This window comes from Chiroxiphia lanceolata, chromosome 2, assembly GCF_009829145.1.
Source record: "Chiroxiphia lanceolata isolate bChiLan1 chromosome 2, bChiLan1.pri, whole genome shotgun sequence".
Lineage (NCBI taxonomy): Eukaryota > Metazoa > Chordata > Aves > Passeriformes > Pipridae > Chiroxiphia > Chiroxiphia lanceolata.
Window position 1 is genome coordinate 44,222,965 of NC_045638.1, and position 24,301 is coordinate 44,247,265.

At 37.2% G+C, this 24,301-nt stretch overlaps 1 long non-coding RNA gene across 1 annotated transcript; it reads right to left on the reverse strand.

Moving 5' to 3' along the window:
- Positions 1–2,279: 2,279 nt before the first annotated feature.
- Positions 2,280–8,233, reverse strand: LOC116783287. Its single transcript, XR_004355616.1, has 3 exons — positions 8,155–8,233; positions 6,730–6,875; positions 2,280–2,379 (listed from the first exon to the last, which is right to left on the reverse strand). It is a non-coding gene; the product is annotated as an uncharacterized LOC116783287 (long non-coding RNA).
- Between the last annotated feature and the right edge of the window lie 16,068 nt (positions 8,234–24,301).

The following is a 24,301-nucleotide window of genomic DNA, read 5'->3' on the forward strand; positions in this document are numbered from 1 at the left end:
ACAAAGGTGAAATCCAACAATGGATCTTCATTTTGCTGCCAGATATGGTCTTGTAGCTGAAGTTCTGAAACTTCAACTTGAAAATACTGAAATTCAGTATTTTCAATATTATTCAGAGCAAATCTTCAGTCACCTACAGCCATTTAAGATTCAAAGTGTCTCCACAGCTACATGGAGAACATAGAAGAACACTTGGATGGATGGATGACATTATATTTAACAGCAATAATTGCAAGCATGACTTCTATCATTCAATATGGTTGCTGGATTCCTGCCTTTTACCTAATGCTAAGTTACTGTACCACTAGTCAGTCATGACAGACTAGATGGTGTGAGAGACTTGTGTTCTTAAGCCTAATAAGAATGTAATACTCAGTTTTCTGGATAGGAAAAAAAAAATGAAGGAAAAAGAAAAGAACTGTCACGTAACTGAATGGGGCTGGTATAAGACACCTCCACATCTGCTGTCAAAATGTCCCCTCAGTGTACAAGATAGTTTAACTCATTCATAGGACTGTGTGTCATTCAGATTGACACCAAGGGAGCCTGGCTTAATACATTCAATATCATTTCACACATTTAATAGTTAGACAGAAAGACATTAAGTTTTGTCATGTAAAGTTACTTTTTGGATGTGGATCTTGAATACTCCGTGAATCCTATATGGTCCATTTTTTATCCTACTGCACAATAGTCTGTGGATTTTACAGAATGGTTCCTTTTTTGTAAATTCCAGTATTTTTTTGTTGTGATGTTTTTCCACTCTGTGCAGAATTAAGCTCAAGTTTTTTCTAAAACTGTAGCACTTATCTCTACCTTCTAATATTTTTATTAAGCTTATTTACTGTAAACATGCTGAATTTGTGTTTGTTTTTTTTTTAATATAGCCTAGCTACCCATATTCATACCAAAAACTAGACAAAAAAAAGAAAAACATAAACAAACACCCCACCAAAGAAAAACTCCCCAAAAAAACCTCAAAACCCCAGAAACCAAAGCAAAACAAAAATCCTATGAAATGTTTCCTGAACCAAAAAATAACCAATGAGTTAATGTGAATTCAAACAGATTTTCTTCTCTGTCACTAACTGAGAAATAATTCCAGTGTTTAGTTATTGTCAGGTGGTCAGCCAGTATAAGTCAAGACCTTTTTTGGCCATAGGTGAAGTCGGGTTCAACAGTGTTGCTAGGATTCACCTTAGTAAATACATATATTTAAACTTTAGAATCTACACTTGACATAGCCATCTAGGCTTCCTTTTCTCACTGTAGAGAACAGTTTCTTCTAGAGTGACCTTTTTACCTACTGGAATACATAATAAATTCCTAAAAGTGCCTTTTCCTTTAAGTATAAAAGAAGTCTACACTGACCAGCTCAAGTTTAGGTATTATAGATACCTAAAACTACCTGAGTTGTATTTACTATGTACTGGCAAGATGTTTCATTCTGTTTTCCACTCAAAATAGTATGCATTCCTATATCTACAAATCAGCCACCAAAGTCTCATCCAAAACAGTAGCTTTCGTGCCTGCAAACCACAAGTACCTTTGATCACACTTTGTTCCCCCAGAGATTAACACCATATGTAGGCATTCACAATACCTGATATATCATGGATCTTGAAACTCCTCCCACACACCCGTTGAACAACACTGTTTTATACTTTGGCATATACATACTATATGTGATCTGAACTCTGTCTAAACATGACACAACTTCCAAGTTCCTAAGTGCCTACATTCCCATTTCACTCTATCTTTCTTCAGATTTTATATCTCTAGAGTTTGGAACAACAGGATTTTTACCGCTATGTCCGTGTATTTATTGTCTGCATATAGAAGAATTTTGAAGAGCTTCAAATTGAAGTGAGGAAATGGTATAGTTTTAAAAGTTCAAAGAAGAATATTGAATTGTGTCAAAATATACCTCCACAGTTTCAGTCTGGGACTACACATACAGGTTGTTTCTGTAAAAAGGAGATACAGAGGCACAAAGTATGTTAGCAGAAAGGAGCAGAGGCAGAAATAATGACCTGCTGGTGCCTTACCAGTGTTCATTTTATGATCAGTTGTGAAGAACTTTGATGTGAGCAAAGATCTTCACTTAAAGCAAGGAAATATGTAGCTTTGTAACTTGAATGATTGTGAAGATGTGATATGACATAACTTGGCAGAAATTGTTCTGAAAAAAAGAACTTCATTCTCATAAAAATAAGATATTTTCTGTATAGTTATCAGGGACAGTATTGTGAAAAATTCAGCATGTTACTAACCTGCAATTGTAACATCAGATGAGGGTAACTGTAGTAGCAATAAGCTTGTCCTTTCACCCCTACTCCTACTTCCTTTCATTCCTTTCTTTCAGCTGTGCTGTTCAGGCTAGGGAAAGCAAAATGTATTTTAAGATTATTTTGAAATTCAAGAGAATAATAGCACCTGAATGGAAAGAAGAGCAATATTTATATAGAACAAGAGTATTTATATTAATATTTAAGAGTATATGGCTATGTCCTTAGCAAACATCAAATTATGAGAAAAGTGTGATTAAATACACTCAAGCTCCTTGAATGATGCAACAACATCTTGTCAGCATAGCAGTTGCTCTATCATTACTGCCACTCTAAGCTGTTTCTGGACAGCGACAAAAATACACTTTCCTAACTCAGTAAGAGATACCTGAGTTCTGAAATTATTTGATAAAGCAACCTTCCTTTGTAACTTCACTGTAACTTGAAATCCCTTCCCTTTACTTTTTTTCCAGAGATTCATAGAAGCTGTCTTGAATAGTTAGCCTTTTCTCTACTGGATCTTGAAGCAGAACATCACTTTAACATTGCAGATGCAACTAGAATTATAGGCTGGTTCCCTTTGTAGACAGTGATGTATGGTCCTTCAAATGGATGGCTCCTGTCTGCGAAAGATAACCGACATGCATCATCCTTAGATGTTCCTGGCTTTCTACACTGAGAAACCTGGACAACTAGTACAGGCCAGCAACAGATTTAGACTGCTACAGCTGGATTGCCTTATTCCATCCTTCTGTTAGTTATCCTTCCCAACTCTCTTTCCCTACAGATTAGATGGAAGCCAAACTGAATTTTGTATGTCTTTATATTGTATATTTGGCAAATGACAACAAAAATTTTTTGGTTCCAAAGTGTCTACCATTGGTATGACTATGCCACTGGGGACTAGTTTGACCTTTTGAAAAACATCAAGCTGAGGTTTGCCCACTGGATAATCACTCTAGTGATTGTATAACAAATCTGAAGCGCAGCAACAGAAGTGGATGGGTGTCTTGACAATGTTGCCAGAGTCAGACATGCCAATGAGATAGGAGAAATGCAGGAAAAAAAAAGAAATGAAACTTGGAAGTCAAAGAGATAGAGGAGAATCACAAGAACCAACATAAAATGCTGCTTCTAGAAGATCTCTAAAGTGATTATGAAATGAATGGGCAAGACATGGATTTTTCATGTGATGTGCTTAAGAGAGTATGCAGTTAGGAGAGGGAAACCTCAGTAATACAGACATCTGTGCTTTTGTTTCTGCATAATCATGGACTACAAAATATGCAAGCAATATTTTGGAAAGGGAGAACTGGCAAATGAGCCACAAACCAACAAACCATTAGCAACACAGACTTCATTCTGTCTTTAATCAAGGCTCTGAAAGAAGACCAGATGTAGTATAATAATTCTTATAAGAGCCCCTAGTTTTTATATAGGACAAACTCCAAGGTTTTATCCTATATCTGATGTTTACACATAACTGACTAGTTTAGTGCAGTAGTATACCTACTTTTCTGGATGAACAGAATTTAAACGTAAGTGAAGAGAAAGGAGATTTTATTTCCCCAGTAAGTAAAAAATACTAGAGTTGAATACAAAGACAGTGGACTCAATGTACCATATGACAGGCCAAATTTGCCATGCCACCTGATTAGTCAACCTGATTATAGTCTCCAGGCAGCTTGCACATGTGACTTAAAATAGCATCTCTAATGTCTTTGTAGTAACAGACCATGTCAGGAAGAAATTCAGCTGGTTGTTTATATGCAAACTACACTTTTGTAGCCCATAATTCATAACATCCTAAATTTAGGAGGTGATCCACCCTCCCTAAGGATCGGAAGCATCATGATGTACTCACCATGACCCAATCAAATGAAAGGCAGCAATAATGTTACAGTTCAGATTAGTCAATTAGAAATGCCATCTTGCTAGAGGGCACCTTTCACCACAATCTGCATTGCTCAGAAAGCAGTTCAATTAGACAGATAACACAATCCAAACAGAAAATTTCCCAGCTGTCCAGTTTAAAGTCAAAGTTTAAAATTGGTGTGCATCTTATTTTAAATTTGATTATAACATGGATTTCTGCCAAAAGGAATAAAAGGCTGTTTTAAAGAAATATTTCAGTGATATATATTATTTTCTTCAAGACATAAAGGACAGCATGAAAGAAACCATGAAATTGAAAGTAAGGGAATTTAAAATGAATTGTTTTAGACAGAACTATTATGGCAAGGAATGAAGACAAAAAAAATTATTTTCCCTTCTCTTTATGTTGGGGTATTGCTGCTTCTAGCTGGTTACAACATTTTTGGCCTTTGGTCTTATGAAATAGTATAAATTACATTAGCTGAAACTGAAAGGTCTCAAAGAGAGTCTGTAATCTCTCAGCATGATAATCTGGGAGAAAAGCACATTTCGAAGCTTTTGTGTGTTTTGTGATACATGAAACAACTATACTTACAAAGCTTTCATTTTGCTAACTCTTGGAAAAAATATACTGCTGTTTGAGTCTATTATCACCTTGTTGGGCTCTCACTTGTAATAGTTTGCAAACAGTTAGCCTAAGTGAATGTATGTAGAAAACCTTCAGAATAACTAGCCCTGTGACTCTAAGGGTGCAGGTGGATTATGATAATTTTTGGAAAATTTTATTATATAATGTCTAATGTCTTTCTGTATGTTTAACATGCTTTATTATTCCAATAATTTTTCTTGTTCAATTACTTCCAAATAAGCCTGGTTTATAAAAATACCAGTATAAGTAAGTGAGCATGATGCACAACAATAAATTATTATCAGGCCAGCTGTGCATGCATTCTCATAAAAGCTGAAGGCATCCTGGAAGAACACTTATTACTTCACAAATATCTGAAACTCTTGTCCCAAAACCAGGGACAGGACATTACATTGTCGTTGCCTTTAGTGATCATTAGTAAAACAGTTTCAGATGATCCCCTACGGAAACAAGACCTCTGTGGCAACACTCGCTGTGTGAGTATGGTATGTATATGCTACTAATTTAATTTCAGTCACTTCCTGCTTGATCAGTCACTTCGGACAGAGAGTTGGAAGTATGAAAAATATGTAAGCTCTTGTAGTTTTCATAAAAATAGGTACTTGGGAAGAGAAAACCATATTAGTATACATAAAAGAAAATCTTCAGCATGAACTCAGCCCATCATAAAGGCCAAGGACTGAAGAGGAGAAATAATTGTAAAAACAAATCAAACCAAATAAACAGCTTTGTTAAGGGCTAGCAAGCTACAAACTTGTCAGTATAAGAATTCAATTTATCTGACGTGGACATCTTGCTTCCACCTACAGCTTAGATAAGAGTTACCTCACCGGCACTGGCCATCTGAGAGTTATTTACCCCAAATTAGTCATGTGGGTTATGTCTTTACTGCTGAGTGATACAGGGCTCAGGACAAGCCCTCAGACCTGAAAGTCAGTAGTGTTGAATAGCCGTAACTAGTAGCGCTGTTCTCTCTCCAGGAAACTTAGGTACTTTTTGAGAAGGTCTGCTTCTACAAACACATGAAACTTAAGTGTAAGGTATCTAATAAAGATGGACAGAGTTCAGCTTCAGATTTTAATTGATTCTGGTGCTCACTGAACAACCTTAATGTCAATAATTGCATCCACATCTTATTCAATGGATTTGCCTAGAAGAAAATAAGTTGGAACAATCTGAGGCTCTTCCAGACAGTAAAGAATTAAGTATTTTAAGTAAGTATATATGCAGTGTTTGAACTCGTTCCCCGACGATTTTTTATTCCACAGTAGGGAATCCATGATCAGTGGAGATAACAGACAATTCTAGAGGATGAGATGAATTATCCTAGAAAAGACACCTCTGCTCTTGATCGCAGCTGAAATGTGTGCAATACACTTAGGCTAGACAATCAGCTTTTAAACAATTTAAATTAGGTATGATTAATCCCAGACTGGAAAGTACTGAACTGCTCTCAGGGTTCCTCATACAGTCAATGAGGAAGGCTAGGTTTTTTTGAAGATACCATAAGGAAATTCAATTAGCTTAACTTTGCTTGTTAAACTGAATCAGGCAGAATCACCCTCTTGTGAAACAAACTCTTACTATTGACTGTCCAGGAAACTTAAGCACTTGCTTTAGAAGGATTGCTTCGACAAATTCAAGGCATTTAGGTGTCCAGTGAAGATGAACAGATTTATTTTTTCAGATTTCATTAGTAAAGAACCTTAGCATCGTTAGAGCTATTAAATTTTAATATTTAGTATTAAAATTAATGTTTATATTATCATTTTTATCATCTGTTACCACAATGGCAGAAGATTACAAAAAAGTTACAAAAGGCATGCAGGAGGAGGCAAAACATTCTAAAATGTCAGATTTTTCACCTATACTGTCAATGTCATTTGTATTATTAAGAACTTGTCTAGATTGACGAACCTAAGAACATTTCCCAGCTGGTGGATCCAGGTGTATGATCCAGCTGATTTCTAGTTGAATGACAGCAATTATAGCCCTTTGGATGAGTAGAAAAGAAACTGTGGCATAGTCAGTGTGACCCCTTGCTTGGCACACCGTAGTTCATGCTGTGAAGATGTAAACAAAAGTTTAGGAATGGCAGTTTAGGTCATATCTGTATATACACACATACACACATATATAAAAATACTTCTTTAGGTATATTCATAAAACATTATAGGAGTTTTGAAAACAGTTTGTTAACTAGAAGATCATTTAAGCTAGAAGCAACATGCAAATAAGTAATACAGTAGAAATCAAACAACCTCCCTGAAAGTAAGGTGAGGTCTACTTGATGGATTTCCTCTGAACAGCAGATACATCAGGCTGAGAATAATAGCATAGCAAAAAAAAAAAAAAAAAGAAAAAAAAAGAGAAAGAGGATACATTTGTACCAGAGGGAAATAAAATTGCTCAAGGCTGCAGCACTGTGGAGGCTTGGAAGAAATGGTAGTGTTTTCCTATCCCTAGGGAATCTTGGAACTGATTTCAGAAGGCAATACTCTGGATGGGCTGTAGCTGAATTGTTTCCTCTATGGCTAACATATACACTAGGAAATCCTTATGCTCAACCATGAGCAGACCTTAAGGAGTTATTTAATGACATATTCTAAATTTGCCTTTTTATGTCTTTCGTAACTTTCCAAATCTTTTTTTCCAATTCTTTTTTTTCCAATTCTTTTTTTTCCAATTCTTTCACTGAGCACTTTATTCTCCTTTACTAGGACAAGCTTGTTTCCTCCTTTAGGCTTTTCTGCAAACTTAAGGAGAATTGCAGATAACAAACAGGTCCCATTAAAGCAATGGTACTCCCATTAAAGTGATGCTCTTTTATTTGGTTATCCTCTGGCTAGCAATCATCTAGAGCAAACCCTGTGTTTACATCTATATGAATAAATAAATAGGATAAGGGCTGGTCTACTGCCCCTGATGTGAGCAGCGAACACACCCATAAAACTAAAATAATTTCTCATTCCCACACCAGATAGGCTCTTGCTTACTGCCTAGCAGAGAACAGTCTCTGTCCAGTGGTATTTCCTAGACAACACCTAAATATTTTCTGACAGAGCCTTAGTTAGAAAGGACTGAAAGCATAGAAGCTTATGTGCTAGCAAATCACATTTACAGGGGATTGCTTGCTGGTAGTTCTTGAGCATATATGCCCTCACCCTGTTTATTAATACTACAGACATAGCAGCAGGGTCCAGGCATGATTGAGGGGAAAGCATTTTTAACAATTAAGGTTCCTTAATTTTCTTAAGTTATTACAGCATTTGTATCTGTTGTGTAATAGAAGTTCTCCATACTAGGAGTTCAGAAGTAGAACTAAAAGAAAAATATCAATACCATTCACTTCACCCCTGTACATTTTAGGGTTCCTTCCACGCCTGTTTTATTCTCCATCTCCTTCTTCCAAAGGCATGCTACAAAAAAATAGAGGGAAACAGAAACCTTTAATATAGAGTCACTATTTCCAATATAAAACCAAAACCAACCTCCAAAAAAAGAACAGAAGTGCAGTTATGTATGGCATACAATATATTCCTCGCCTTAGCTATTGTATGTCACAAAATACCTCGAATATTTTAGAGTATTCACAAGTGGCTGCATTCATCAAATTCTATCCTTTAGGAAAAAAGTAATGAAATACACAGAAGAACAGACACGCTTGGAAGTGGACCTACGTTTTCAACACAATTTTTTCAGTAATGCAGTTTTTGTCTGGAAACCAAGAATCAAGAGATTTAGCTCATCATGGATTTCTAAAGAATCTGATTCAGAGGAGCTGCCACTGTTAGTGCTGTTTCAAGGCTGAGATTTTAAGTCACAAAACAATTTAATCTTTTATATAGGAATTCAGTAGCTTTTTCAATCTGTAAAATCTGGGATCTTTTTTTACGCATTGGAAAGGAATAGCTAACAAATAATTCAACTGAAATTCAGTTTTGGTTGGCAAAGTTTTGTCTGTAATGTCCTATACACAATACTTTCTCTAATGAGTTCAAGCAACCTTAATAGATGCATATGATATTAGGTTGTCAATTCCTCATCCAAAACTATTTACTAGTGCCACTGTGTAAAATTCAAGCAGGCTGGAGTAAAACTGAGCCATGTAGTTTTGGTTTCTGGAGAACCATTTGTTTAAGACAGACAGAGATTTTAGGGTAAGTGAAGTAAGTGGGTGCAAAGCCAGCCAAAATGAAATGACTTTTCCAAACCGACATAGCAACAGTCACTGTACATACTTTATTAGTTCTATAATTTTACTTTCTAAAAATAGGAAAGCTAGTAAGTTAAATAATAGTTTTTTGAAAGTTTGTCTTTGTAATATTTTGATAAAGATGTCACTTGAAGATGACAGTGCTACTGAAAATTTCAGAGCTGCAACAGTGGGAAATTAAAGGTTCATCCTGGAGAAGATATATTTATTTATCTATGATAATATTAATTATGTATTAATCGGTGTTTCAAATTGACATCTGATGGATCACTCCACATCTGCTATGACTATCTGTATAGTAGATTTCAGTCTATAATTATTCAATATTGCACGTTTTTCCACCAGGAAAAATATCAACAGAATGGATGTATTGTAAACCAAAGACTGAAATAGCTTCTTGTGCTGATTAGGGGACAGTTGAACATGATTAGGAAGTCTCCTAAAAATTTGAAGACCTAGAAAAAATAATTCAAAAGATGAATGCTTATCTCAACCTTGAGATTTTGTTGAAGTAATTCTGATGTAAAATGGATAAAACAGAAGAGCAGACCACGACAATGCAGTCAGAACCTTAGACATGGAAATAGCAGTGAGGAGACAGTAGAAAAGGAAATTATGTGAGACTAAAGAATGGTTCAGCTGGAAGGGACCTACAATGATCTTACAGTACAATTCCCCCTGAGAGTTTCTCTCGTCCATCAGGGATGGATGTTTCATTTGTAAAGTTAGATTTAATTCCATCCATACTATTGTAAAAGTGTGGAAATAGGTTTAGACAATCTGTTTAAAATTAGTGATGTTAGAAAGTCAGATTACATGAACCACAGTTTTTTTCTTTTATTGAGTCAATGAGTGCTTTACTAGGGTTTTAAAGTATTTTTAGGTTTTGGTGAGGTAGATGTCATAATACATTTACACAAAAATAAAATCTTCTGTTACGTTTTTAATTTGCAAGCTTCTTTAGCCACAAGAAATTACCAGTCTGTGATAGTTTTGCTTGTATTTTCTAGCTTTGCTTACCAGGCTATGAGGTAAAACTCTGTAAACTAATATATCTTGATACTGATAAGATATACCTTAAAATTAGAGACTGTCAGTGCTGTACTGGTTTTATATGTATGCTCTTGAGGAGTGACGAGATCTTCCAAGCAGAGAAGCCTCAGGTAAATGCAGCTTTGGAATGTGCTCTTGTTACACTATGTCCTTCCCAAACTCAATATTTAATATAGCACACTATCAAATGCTAGTTTGATGTAACCACAGTCCTGGTTACATACACAGATCTTCCTGTTCAGCCATTTTTGTATAAATTTCAGTTTTCATGTATCCATTCTTTCTCTTGAAGTGACGAAGATTTCAGCTGGAGACACCCATAGAAATGACTTAACAGTATCTGTAAATATTTCAAAACAGCTGTTGAAAAGCAGGGAAAGAAAAACCCAAACAAGCCAAGTAGAAAAAGAAAGGTTAATGTTCAATAATTTAATATACTGTAAATAAAATTGATGCTGGTGTATTTTCACAGTTTTTTAGGCTCCAAGAACTGAAATGATGGTGAAACTGTTACATGTCAAAATACATAATCCAGTAAATCTAGGTTTTTAGGAATGTAGGCAAAATCTACTCTGCTGATTATCTGTAAATACAAGGCAAAGCTCTAAAGGAAAGCTGGGTGGCAAAGGGTAGGATGCGTGCCAGTTATTTCTTTCACCATCGGTTGAAAGAAACAGGTGATTCTTTGGTGTAACTTAAAACATATTACTAAAGAAACCTAGAGTGGTCATTATATCCCAGTGAATTATATCACAGTAGTCCTTCTCTCCCTTGATTACAAGGAGAGCCTAGGATGACTATGTCAGATGCAATTGTTTATGTGACTGATGTCTACGATCTGTAGAAAGGAATTTTACCCTAAAAATCACTATGGAATGAAGCTTCATTGCTTTTGTATGTCTAAAAATTTTAAGTGTAAAAATTTTGAAACCTTTACGAAAGTTTCAAATGAAACCTAAATTTGTTAATGTAGAGATTAATCTCACATGTAAAGTAACATATTCATAGAAAGAATAGTCTGTCTTCCAGTTTTAATTTTAAAAAGGAATGTGAGCTGGTACTATTTCCAGCTGTTTTGAAAGTTTTGTATTAAAATATATGGAGTGTAATCATGTTCTCTATGCAGCTGGGATAAAGTGGGGACATTAGCTTTGTTTTATTGACACAGTTAACAATGCAATGTTAAATTTAGCCGAAATAATTTGTCCAAATGTGTCTTTTTTTTAAATTCTCTTGAGGAATTCCTTAATTCCTTTCTTAATTACCATGTTGTAATATCCACATAATGAATAAGAACTGTTTGGCTAATTTTCATAAACGTCATTTTCATGCCTTAAAACTTAACAGTCTTTAAAATTATTTCTACCATTTAAAAATAATTTATATTCTTTTTATACTCAGAAGAGATCTAACTTTATACTTTCATTAAAGCTAATTTATTCAATTTTTATATGTATATTATTTATATGCTATTATTTATATTGTCTTTTAGTACACCAATAAGGTGGTATTTGTTTAATTAATTTCTTAAGCTTTATACATAAGGCCTTTGACACATTCTGAAATATGAATAATAACCCTTTGATTATCAGGAAGCTGTTCAAAGTTTAATGTATGACTGGATGTTGCAATTATTAAGTAACCGCTGAAGCACTTTAAAAGAAAAACAACCCCTCTGTTTATGGACTTTCCTCAAAAATACACTCTTGTGGGAAAAAAAGTAAAATCCAGCATTATTAATAGTGAAAATTCCTATTTGGTGTAACTGGGAAAGTGATCTCTGTCCAAATGTCATTAAAAGCACTCTTCTAAGACTAATTCCAGAAGTGCTCAACTCCATTATAACTCCATTACAAAAATTGTGTGTTGCTATTTCCTTACCATTTTGAAAAGCTGAAAAAACCCCAGTACATACCATTTAATATTATTTAAATTTGTTTTCAGATGCACATGGAAATCTCAAATAAAATTAAATCTCAAAAGGTACATCTGCAGTATGAAATGGCATACCACTCCAGTTTACCTCTGAGTTCTCATCTCCTTATCCTTCACACTATGTAAGCATTAGCTCATTTATGGTCTTTTTTTCTGGACAAAAAAACCCAAACAAACAAACCCAGTTTCTTCTGCAACAAATCCACATACAGCTTTGGACATAGTTCACTCTACTTGTAGTTCTGATGGTTTTTAGGTGTAACACTGTACAGCTCTCAGCAGAAACCTATGTTGTCTACTTGTGCATTCATGAAAACACATAACCATACCAGAGGTTTGATGAAATAAATCTGTACAAAGCACAAGGAGTACTTGTTATTCATTATCACAACACCCAAAAAAATGAGAACGTTGTTTTATGTCGGAAAATATAAAAATTGGTCTTTACCTTTTAAAGAGTTGAATAACTTTTTCCTGTGCTCTCTTTTCCTGTTTAGCTTGAGCTGCTGTTTGCCTGTTTCTGTGATGGTGGAAACAGCCAGTGGATGAAGAGCACACTCCCACTCTGGTATTTACATCTCATTCTTGTGTGTTGCAGTGCCAGGCTTGTTGCTGGCATGTGCACTGTCTACTCTTAGCACAACAGAGAAGTAAGACTGACGAAGTTTTTACTAAGGCATCTAAAGGTTTGAGAGGGATAGATCCCATCATCTACAAAGGAAGAGCTATCCCATGATGGTTCTCAGTGCACCTCACTACAGAAGCTGTGTGGATAAAACCACAGTGCTTTCACCCTCTGTCATTCTTTGATGCTACTTTGTGCTCTCAGATATTCCCATATATCTTCATTTATGTTGATGGCATGAAGGTTTGGTCTTTCCTCAAAAATATTTAACACCACTAATAGTGCTTGAATCAAATTCAACAAAGGCAAGTGCAGGGTCCTGCACATGGCGGGAAATAACCCCGTGCACCAGTACAGGCTGGGAGCCGACCTGCTGGAAAGCAGCTCTGTGGAGAAGGACCTGGGTCCTGGTAGACAACAAGCTGTCCATGAGCCAGCAATGTGCCCTCGTGGCCAAGAATGCCAATGATAAGACTGGATATGGCCCTTGGTGCCATGGTCTAGTAACCACAGCGGTGTTGGATCAAGGGTTGGACTTGATGATCTTGGAGGTCTTTTCCAACCCAGCCGATTTTATGATTCTATGATATCCTGGGGCGCATTAGGAAAAGCACTGCCATCAGGTCAAGGGAGGTGGTCCTACCCCTTTACTGAGCCCTAGGGAGGCCACATCTGGAGTTCTGTGTCCGGTTCTGGGCTCCTCAGTACGAGAGAGACATGGAGCTCCTGGAGCAGGTCCAACAGAGCACTACAAAGTTGATCAAGGGACTGGAGCATCTCTCTTACAAGGAAAGGCTGAGGGAGCTGAGCCTGTTGAACCACGAGAAGAGACAATTGAGAGCGGACCTCAACAATGTACACAAGTATCTGAAAGGAAGGGTACCAAGAGGATGGAGCCAGGCTCTTCTGGGTGGTGCCAAGCAATAGGACAAGAGATAAAGGGCAGAGACTGAGGCACAGGAAGTTTCACCCAGACATGAGGAAGAGTTTCTTTACTGTGCAGGTGACTGAGCATTGGAACAGGCTGCCCAGAGATGTTGTGGAATTTCCTTTCCCGGAGATATTCAAAGATATCTGAATGCAATCCTGAGTAAAATGTTCCAGGGGACCCTGCTTTAGCAGGGAGGTTGACTAGATGATGTCCAGTAGTCCCTTCTAACTAAACCACTCTGTGATTATGTGAAAAAACCTGCATGCATTTTTTGCACTTTGGTACACTTTGTAGAACAGTATTAAGGTCATTGGGGAGAAGAAAAACATCATTCAGACATACTCGTTTTTTCTATTATCGCTTTTTCTTCAGAGAGGATTGAGAACATCCATCTGTAAAGAATTCCCTTAGACCATTCTTAGTACTTATTTCTTGATTAGTTATCTTAATTTTGAAAAAGGAATTTGTGTAGATACTATTTACTGCCTAAGGAAAACTTGATATTCATGTTTTTCTGTGGATGAAGTTAACAAACTGAGCCATAGCACTCCTGACAGAAGCCAGCTGAGGGTTGACCACAGATATGATGTAGAATGCAATGGTAAATATTATTTAGCATGAGATCCAGTGTAAGATGAGTTCGTTTTTTCTTCCAGTCATCGCAATTGACAGAGACACTAATCCTAAAAAAAATTTCAGCAGGTATTTTGTTGAAGAAACAAATATTGTAAGCTGTGTTAGGTCACTTATGTAAATAAGCTATTTGAAGAATGAGAAAAAAGATATTGAATTGTAGATTTAATTATAAGATTTATTTTTTCATATCTTGAAATGTATGTTTAGTCCATGACTGCTGGACCACAAAGAGATAACTTTTCAGACCAAATCTCACACTTCTGGATCCTACAAAAAAGCACCTTTTTTTCTTGGCTAAAATGCAGGAAACCTGAGATGCTCTTTTAACGTATTGTAAATGTATTGATTGCTTATAAATTAGTAAACTGATAAAACACCCTACTTTCTTAACTGTCACTGTTAAACATTGTTTGCAAAAATGTAAGGAAATTTCAGCTGCTAATCCTTTCCTTTCTTGTTAAATACTGCAGTTGGCTATTTCACATTGTAGATACCGACAGCAATGCTTCAAATTTCTACTTTTGATTAAAGTTAGTTTCTGAGGAAACTAAAACTCAATTTTGTTTCAAATAATGAAAATCATGAAAAAACACAACTTTCAGGACTACACTAGAATTCACTAAATTAATTTTTTGTTGTTCAAGGCTTGTGCCTGCTTCTGGAGGAGGCCACTTGAATATAGTCAAGTGTATTATCACAAATTAAATGAATTTTATAGTTTATATGGCATTTTGATAAATTAGGCTCTTTAGTCAGTAGTTAATAACAGTTCTCATTGGTAATGCTGCTCCTTTATGGTACTGAGGTAATCATCTAGATTCAGATTTATCATTTGATTACTCCTAGTATCTCTCCAAAGATCTATATGCAACAAGGAGGCACAACGTAACACAACACCCGCTTCACAGAATTATTAACTTTTTAACAGCACATGATGTCTAAGAGAAAGCTATTGTCTTTTTAATACTAAGATTGAATTTTTTTTTCAAGATACTACCCACACCTATTGAGCCAAGAGATTCAAAAGGGGTCAACTAATTTATTTCATAAGTAGTTGCAGGACAGGGATGTCTATAAGCCAATAACACCTGTATTAAGGTATTGTAGTTTAACCAAGTGTTTTAAAACCAGGACATAAGGTTTATCCCAAAGAAAGTTTCTTCTGTCATAGAAACAAATGAATGCTTAATCTCATTCACCCAGCTATAGAGGCATTTACAAATGTTGGGACATACAGCAGTAATCTGCAGAAATAACAAACCATGTGTGGTACTGCACTCTCTGAAAACAAAAATACAAAACCTTGTTGGTAAATTACACTACATTTTTTCCTTTTCTGTATATTCTTCTTTGTGTAGAGAGATAGAACTATTAAACTTGACAAGTATACAAATCACAGAGTTGCTAAATAATGGTTGGAAGAGGTTTCTGGAGGTTATAAAGTCCAAACTCCTACATGAAAGAGGACTGTTACCCACTCCCAGGTCAGCTTTGATGTCTGAAACACTCCAAGGACAGTCCTGATGTCATTGACAACTCCTAGTCTTGAACAACCCTCCTGACATTTTTCCCCCTAATGTCCAAACTGAACCTTCCAAGCTCACACGTGTAGCATTTTTTCAGTCTTTACATCACCTGGCACTAGTCACCTTCATAGTGGCCCTTCAGGTAGTTAAAAGCAATCACTTGACACCTCATGGACCCTCATTAGCCTCTTCTTCCTAGGACCACCAAAGCCCAGTCCCCCCCTTCTTTGTAGGGTATGTTTTATGCATTGACCATCTCAGTCACCCATTACTGGACCAGTTTCTCCTGTAACTGGGGAGCCTGTCGTCTGCCAGCTCCCAGTGCAAAGCAGAGAGGAACAGTGATTTTCCTCAATCCCTTGGCCATCCTTCTTGCAAGTGGTTAGCCAGTAGCAGCATGCTCTGGACCCGCGTTGGCCACGGCCTCTGCCCGATGCTTTCCTGGGGGCCAGACCCGTTGCCTGGAGCAGTGGGGCCACGCTGGATGCCATGGTGGGTGCAGACCTTGCTCCTTTCCCGCAGGGGGTTTGTGCCAGCCTCGCCACTCCTGGGAGCTTTCTGGCCGTGACCCGACTCGAGGCAGAGCGTTTCTCCAGTCGCAGCACCGGTCGGGACACCTTTACATGACGGCGAGAGGCTCTGTTCTCAGAACAGCAGCGGCGTCGGGCGAGCAGCGGGCGCAGAGCCCGTTCCGAGTGCGTGGGCGCCTCCCGGACAGGCAGATGCCGGGGCTCGCTGCCGTCTGCCGAGGGACGGGGATCGCCGCCCACAGCTCTTCACGGCGCGGCTCCTCCCGGGACACCCACGCCTCGGCCCTGATCGGGAGACGTCGATCCCGATCGAGACCCTCTCGCCGCCCGGCACCGCCCCCCCGGCAGTGCCGGGCCCCCGGCTGCCCTCCAGCGGCCGCCGGGCCAAGCCCGCCGATCTGGGCCGGGGCCGGGACGCCCGGCTCCTCCCCGGGGCGGTGAGGGGCGCGGAGGGACGTACCCTGCCCGGGTGCAGCAAAGGAGCGGCTCCCGCCCCCGGCTGGGGAAAGGCTGCGAGGGCGCTGGGCTTTCCGCAGGAGAACGAGCTGGAGGAAATCAGGGGAATCAGATGAAATCAGAGGAATTAACCCGGGAGGGAATTTTGCCTGCAGATTGTGTGTCAATAATCCCAGGCTCACACTGCTGTCAGCAAAGTAGTAACCCACAGTGGTTTTATATCTTAATTGGTCGGCACTCCTCATATCCCCTACTCTATTCATTCCGTTTGTTTGTTTTAGGAGAAGTGTTCCCTATTACTTAAGAAAGGGGGTGATCCATCGTGTGCTGCCTCTTTAAGATGCTATATGTAAAATTTGGTTGCTAGGTCCCTTTTTTTCCTTTTTTTAATGAATGCCAGATGTAGGGAGAAAAAAGCAGTTTATGTTCCAACAAGCCTACAGAGTGGATGTACATTTCTGGCTGTTAGCAAAACACTTGCTAATTACAATGCTTATTCCTTCCTTCTCTTTAAAACTTGGATAACTTGCAGTGTCCTTTATGCTTAACTGTGACTGAATGTTATGGTACCAGTGGTATTTTTTTTCAACAGTGCAGTAAATGTTGAAAATTCAACTAAATTCTTTAAATACCTTAATTGAGTTTGGGAAGAGCTAGTTTTGTTTTTTGTTTTCCCTATTTGAAAGCTAGAGAAAGTGACATCTGAGTCGTGAACAGATGGCATCAGTCAGTCAGCACAAATCCTGCCTAACGTTGGTGTTACAGTATAGTACTCTACTCAAATGAACATAAATTTGATGAACACAAAAATGATTTTTAAGGAAGTTTGTTAGAGTAATTTTGTTCATGTGGTACATTGCTTCAGTTATTACAATTTTTTATTTTTGGAATGGCTAGATAAACAAATAATTTGTAACTCATCTATAATTCTTAAATAAATGGAAGTTTTTTATTTTATTTAACAAACTCAAGATTTAAGTAAAGCTTCTGATAACTTTCTGATAAGAAATATCCAATTGATTATTTCTGTCCTTCCTATTATACACTAAGCCAACTGGTTTGTTAGTACCTTTGGTCTAATCGTGTTTTTTTCAGTCCTATTTAGTCTATATTGCCTTTTCAGTAGTGTATCAATCAGTCTTCCTCCTATTTTTTCCCCTTACCAGCCCACCCTCTGCCCACATGCATGGGAAAACTGCCTCACATATTATTCTTCTCCCAGCAGGCAAGTAGGAGGTGTTTTATGATACCTTATTCTTCTGTAATAGGGAAGTCACAGAATTGCCCTACTACATGCACTTATTTAAATCTCTTTTCAATCTATAAATCTACATATACAATTTAGGGGAAAAGGTAGGTTTCAAGAAAGTAAGAAAATTTGTAACTTTGGTCTGGATCTAGTTTGTGTATACTTACTGATTAGAGTTATGCTTTCTCATTTTTGGTAAACCCTTGAGAATGACCGGAGTAAAGGCGCTCGATGATTTGTTTAATTCCCATGCAAGCTTCTGATGCGGTGTGAAAGAGCTTATAGGCCTTTCTCAAGGTTCAGGATGGGGAAGGAAACAGCTTTCACTGTCTGTGGGGGCACAGCTTCTCTTATCACCCTTTTGCTGTGCTCCATTATCACCTGGGAGCTCAGGGAAGCCAAAACTCACCCTCTACTCCACAGTCTGGAACTCTGTAATGACAACCGCAGTCTGCTCTATACTCCCTGATCCCCCAGCTCACATTTCTCATGCCACCTACCATCACTGTCAGCTATCCTGCTTTTGTTACCAGTCACAACCTACTTGCTTCTTTCAGTTATTGTGAGCAGACCCCAGGGCTTCCACTTTCCCACAAAGACCAGAGAACGATGTTGCTCCTCTCTGGCTTTCTCTTTTGAGCTCATGGTACTGTTTCCTATGGGGTGACTCAGCAGCCTTTCCATACTTGCTCTTAAGGCACCTTTCAGGAAAACAAAGTTACTGGCTGAAATCCCCTCTGAAGGGGACTGGCAAGCTTCACAGGCACATCATTTCCCAGGTGGGTCCTCTAATCATGAGCATTTCCCCTCACCAATGCTCCTGCTTTTCCCACACCACAACCTGGAAAGAGGATTTTGCCTCCTGCATAAAGGGAAGTGCTATGAAGCCTGGGGTCAGGACCTATTTTGGTTGCACTTCCCTCCTAACATCACCTGATGGCCTTTGGGAAACTCGCTGTGCAGTGACTCCGTCCTTCTGCAGAGACATGGAGGCTCATAGTAAGAAGAGGGAGACTATCTCCTAATTAAGACACAGAATTACTCTTTGTAGGATCTCAACAATGACTTACATGGAAGCTGAAGAGTTTTCTTCATAGACTAGTAAAGAGCTAGTTTTTAACTTTGATGAGTGTTTCTTGTAACAATAGGTAGAAGAAAAACATTCAGGAAAAATGGCTTGTGAGGGAAGGAGAAAGATGTCTCAGTCATCCCAGCTTTTGATGTTAACAAACCACACATAGTTTGTCATAGTGGGTGGTAAATTTCAACCAAGGTGTCTTCAAGAACCAGTTGTTTTAGTTTTTTACTATTGATTATATTCAGAATACAGGTTCCTAATTCATGTGCTAAAAATCAGGTTTCAGGGTTTAGCTGCCTGACCTTCTTGTCCTGCAAAGTGAAAATTCAGAGCCTAGTCTGGGCAATTTGAACATAATCCAGAGGCAGCTGCTTATCAGAGAACAACCTGTTCAGACCCTCTCATGGCTCAATATTCTTAACTCAGCCAGCTTCACTCATATCAGCCATAGGTACCACCTGTTATGCACCTAACAGAATATCAGCTGCACAGGCAGGGTACAGAACAGCTTCATCACTTGAATTGCACTTGAAGTTCACATGCATGGAATTCGAATTTTAGAATCTTATAATAAATGTTATGACAGAAAATGATTCCGTCTCACACTATACTTGTAAATGTGAACCCAGGCTAATGTAAAATGACAAGAGGGATTGTGGTTTCAAGGGGTTTTCTTTAAGGGAGGATAGTATTTGAAGTAGGAGACCAAGCTTCAAAAGAATTGTATTTTTCCCCTTGGATGAATAGTCTGTAAGGGGAGCAAAGTCATAGCTGTTGAAGGAATGCTAAAAAAAAAAAAAAAGAAAAGACTTTGAGTGCTCTGCTGTAAGCAAACAGGAGGCGGTATGTTTTTTTACTTTAGACTCCAAATGTTACTGCTTTTCTAAATCCCACATTTCTGATCACTGAGGAAATACATAGTAATGCTTTTTACCTAAAAAGTACTACTAATTTTCTTTTGAAATTATTTGAACGAGTCATGAACCTCAAGTATTTTATTCCACACAAATAACTCCTACTTAATTTGAGACCAATAAAAAAAGCTCCACATATGATGATGTTCATAGAAGATATTAAAGCAAGAAGAAAAAACAAACAAACAAACAAAAAACCCAACCAAAACCAAACCCAAAAAACCCAACCAAAACAAACAAACAAAAACTCCAAGGAAAAGTATAACACAGAAATCTTTTCCTAAAATGGTTAAAATTTTAAGGTTAAATATGTTCTCATTTGTATAATGTACATTTGTATTTGTGCATGGGTGTGTGTTCGCAGATGAATGCTATAGCTGTAACAAATGAGAGATGTGTTTTAGATTATGTGTGAAAGAAGAAAATACTGATTTTTTAGTTGTTGACCATTTAGGCATCTGTATTATAAACTGAAGAATGTGGAATTATCTAGATTATGTTAGAACAGAACAGTCTAGAAGGAAATGTAACCATCTTGCTTGAAAAACTGTATAGCAAGCAAAAGATTACAAATGCATATTTTATTTGCTTTAAAACTAAAATTTTTATCTTCCAGAAAAATTGTCAGTAAAATACAGTGGAAATGAGAGCAATCTTCCCTTGTTATTAACAACCTACCTACATTTTTATGGTTCTATAGTAAGATGAGAAAAAAATTCTCATGAGAAGGAATCCTTAACCTGTACTAATTAAAAAGTTTGAGAAAAGATGCTTTAAATATTTTGAGGAGGAACAAACATTTTATCGTCAACTTATTTTTTCATCGGTCACTTCAATTTGTCAGATCCAAGAGAGATTCCTGGAACTTCAAGAATCTGAACATGATATAGAAAGAACAGATATATTCTTACCTCCTTTCCTAAGAAGAAACAGTCACTTTGACAATGATCTTCAGGTAGCAAAGTAATTGAAAAACAACATTCACAATTTTAAGGCAAGTCGCAACTTAACTCTTTATTGAAAACAAAAAGTGAAATGGAAGAAGAAATATACAGCTGCAGCAACAATAACAGGAAACCAGAAAAAAAAGGGGGTGGGTTCTACCTCTTGATCTGAATATACTCAAGATAAAAGTAAATTTTACTTGCTTTGGTAAGTAGTTGCATAACAGGTGTCCTGAAACTTGGAACATCCTACCCCCCACCCCCACCCCACCCCCAGAGACAGACACACAGAGATACACACACCAGGTATCTAACAGTGAGAACTTGGCTTCTTTGGTAATGTCTTATGTCTTTGGTAATTTTGGAAGTAGGTTCTCAATTATTCAGACCTGGAGTGATTTGGGATCCTGAGTCAAAGGACTTTTAAGTTTTACTCAGAAATTAATAATGCCCTGGAACCATGGGTATTAGGTTCACTTTGGAAACAGCTTTCCTTCTCTCCCAGATTTTCATTAAATTTAAAATTTGTAAAAGTTTGTGTTACTGATGTTAGAAATGAAATAAAATATCAGAAAGATAGATTATTTTCCAAACAGGAAATCTTCTATTAAAGAGTGGCACCTTTATAATTTCCCTGAACATTTCCAGTTCTATTAGGAAGTGTAACTGCTACTGCAGCAGTGCTATTATAGGATGGCAGCTATGACCAAATGATAGCACTCACTAAGTTTAAAATTTGACTTTGATTTTGCTCATTTCTTTTTTTTTTTTTTAAGAATACACAGGAAATGTTTAGAACAAGATCTACATCCTCCACTCTATGATGAGTACATTCAAAGTTTTTTAGATTGCATGCTCTTTCTGAGCTGTGCATGCTATGCAGCATGTAGAAATGTGTAAAATATTAATACTATGAAACTTCAGAATTTTGGCACTTTGCAATCTACCTGAATCAAACTAAAAGAACCTCAGATGCCAGACCATTTCTTCATTTCCTTCCCTATATTTGTATAAATTACTCAGGCACACAGAACCGTAATAGAGCAAGGCTGTGTCTCTCTACACCGGGAATGTGCAACACAAGGAACTCTTTCTGGCATGTCCTGACGTCAGCCTTGACCAAAAAGGAGTAAGGACAGAAACTACTGAAATGTGGTCACCAACACTTGCCCAGCAAGTGCTGTAGCTATGGTAAAAAGAAGATCTGATTAGATTATACTGTTCTTTAAGGACTAAAGAGCTTCTATGAAGTGTTAAAACTTAGTTCAAAATGGTAACTGATATTTCTGATACAGACTCCTTTAATCTAATTTTTTATCGCCATCCCTGTCATGGACGTATTTTTTTATATGTAACTATTAAAGACAGATAATTTAGTCCCATGTTCTCTTTCACTCAATATGATCTCAGTCACCTGCAGTTCTCACAGTGCACAGTACTCATGTTGGGATTCACAATAAGAATGAGCTTGGTTTTAGTATTCAAAGTAGCTTTTAATTTTTCATTTAAATACTGCAATTAAAATAATATAGTACTAAATACAACACCAATAAAAAAGCAGTACTTTTTAATATACTTGTCTAGTAGATATTGTGATTTTTGCCCTTTCATGTTGAATATGAAATTCAGAGGATTTTTTTTCTGAGATCAATACTCATGCTTGTAATGATAACAGGTGGTAAAATAGTATAGTATAGCTGGAAAATGGGCAGTGCTTCAGTGTTAACGTGAGTAACATGGCTTTGGGGTTTGGGTTTGTTTTAAACATGACTGTAGTATCAGAAGTAGTGGCAGGATCTCTCCTATGTATCTTTACTAGAGTAGATACTTTTGCAGTGTCTTCAAATGAACTGAAGCAAGGTTTCAGATCAAACTGACACATTTTGTTTCCCAATTCAAAGGAGAAGAAAATTGGTTTTCTACTAGGAAAAATAACTACTATGTTTAATTGATTCCAGTAAGTTTGAAGTAGACTGTCCCTAAATGCTGATTCACAGTAAAGGCAGCAGTGCAGGTAGAATTTTACAGCAAGTATAGTACCAGAGAAGGGCACCAGTGCAAAGAGATGTTGGCACACAGTGTGAAAATGATACAGAAAAGAAGCCAAGGAACAAAATGCAGGTTGCCATTAAGCACTTAAAATTGTGCAGGGGCAGCAATAAGGGAAGATTACTGGTAAAGAAATATAGGACTCAAGAGTTATTTGTGATTCTTGGAAAGAAAGTTTTTCTTAGAAAAATATTTGACATTCTTGGCTGTCACTGCTTTCACTGGTGCCCTATATGATAGCTAGTTGTTCCTTATCAAATGACTAATTACTAGGATATTTGGTATTGACTTAAAACACATTATCTTCATGCTATTCTAGATTTAGCAGGATGAAAGAAGAAATATACAAAATATTATGAGTTTGTCTTTTAAAAATATATATACATAAAGCATGCTAGCTCTATTATTTTTTCCAAATCACTAAAATAATGATTTGGAAAAATCAAAAATGATGAGGAAATAATAAGTGCCTTTGGAGACCTTGTAAAGTTATACAGGTTTGGAGATGAGGTTTGAACAAGGTGAGGAAACTTAACTTGCACTTATTCTCAATGTGTTTCTATCACATGCTATATAGCTATATACATCTTCACTCTCAGGAATGTACAAGTTGTCTGTGTAGTAGTTTTTCTAACCCTGTGCTTATCCTCTTTTTTTTCCATATATGTGATTGCTTGCCTGTAGGCAGGACCCTGATTTTCAGAATTCATTCTCTTTCTATTCCAGTTAGATCCTGTTACACCATCTCAACTTGAGGACTGAACAACCATATCACTACAGCCAAAAGTAACTTGAGTTTGACTATCAGAATATGCTTTGTAAACAAGGATTACTTAAACTTGGCAAAGTAATGCTTTTAATGACTGCGGTTTGTTTTTTATGAAAAAACAGTGGTATTAAAGTAATACATATTACCAAGACTAGCCAATCTTTGATATTATATTCACTCAGTACTGGAATGTAAACCAATTATTTTATTCATGTTTCTCTTTATGTGTACAAATTACAGCAATCAGAACAAATTCTGTGGTTTTTTTTTAAACAAATTTCAGTGATTCAATAGTACATACAGTAAGAACTGACTGTACATCACCCTAATGTCCTTCTGGATGCCCGTGAAAAACATTGCATGTTGAAAGTGCTTTTCAGCAGGCATCCTGGTCGGGAGGCTGGAGGATCTGGACTTCAGTGACATCATGAGTGCATTGGCCTCCAGTTTAGATACCACTGTAAGTTCTTATGGTAATAAAAACACAGAAATAAATAAATGTGCAAACAAGATGTATTTTCTAAACAAGGTGACAATATTATGGATGGACAAAAAAAATCACAAAATGTGGCAATTCC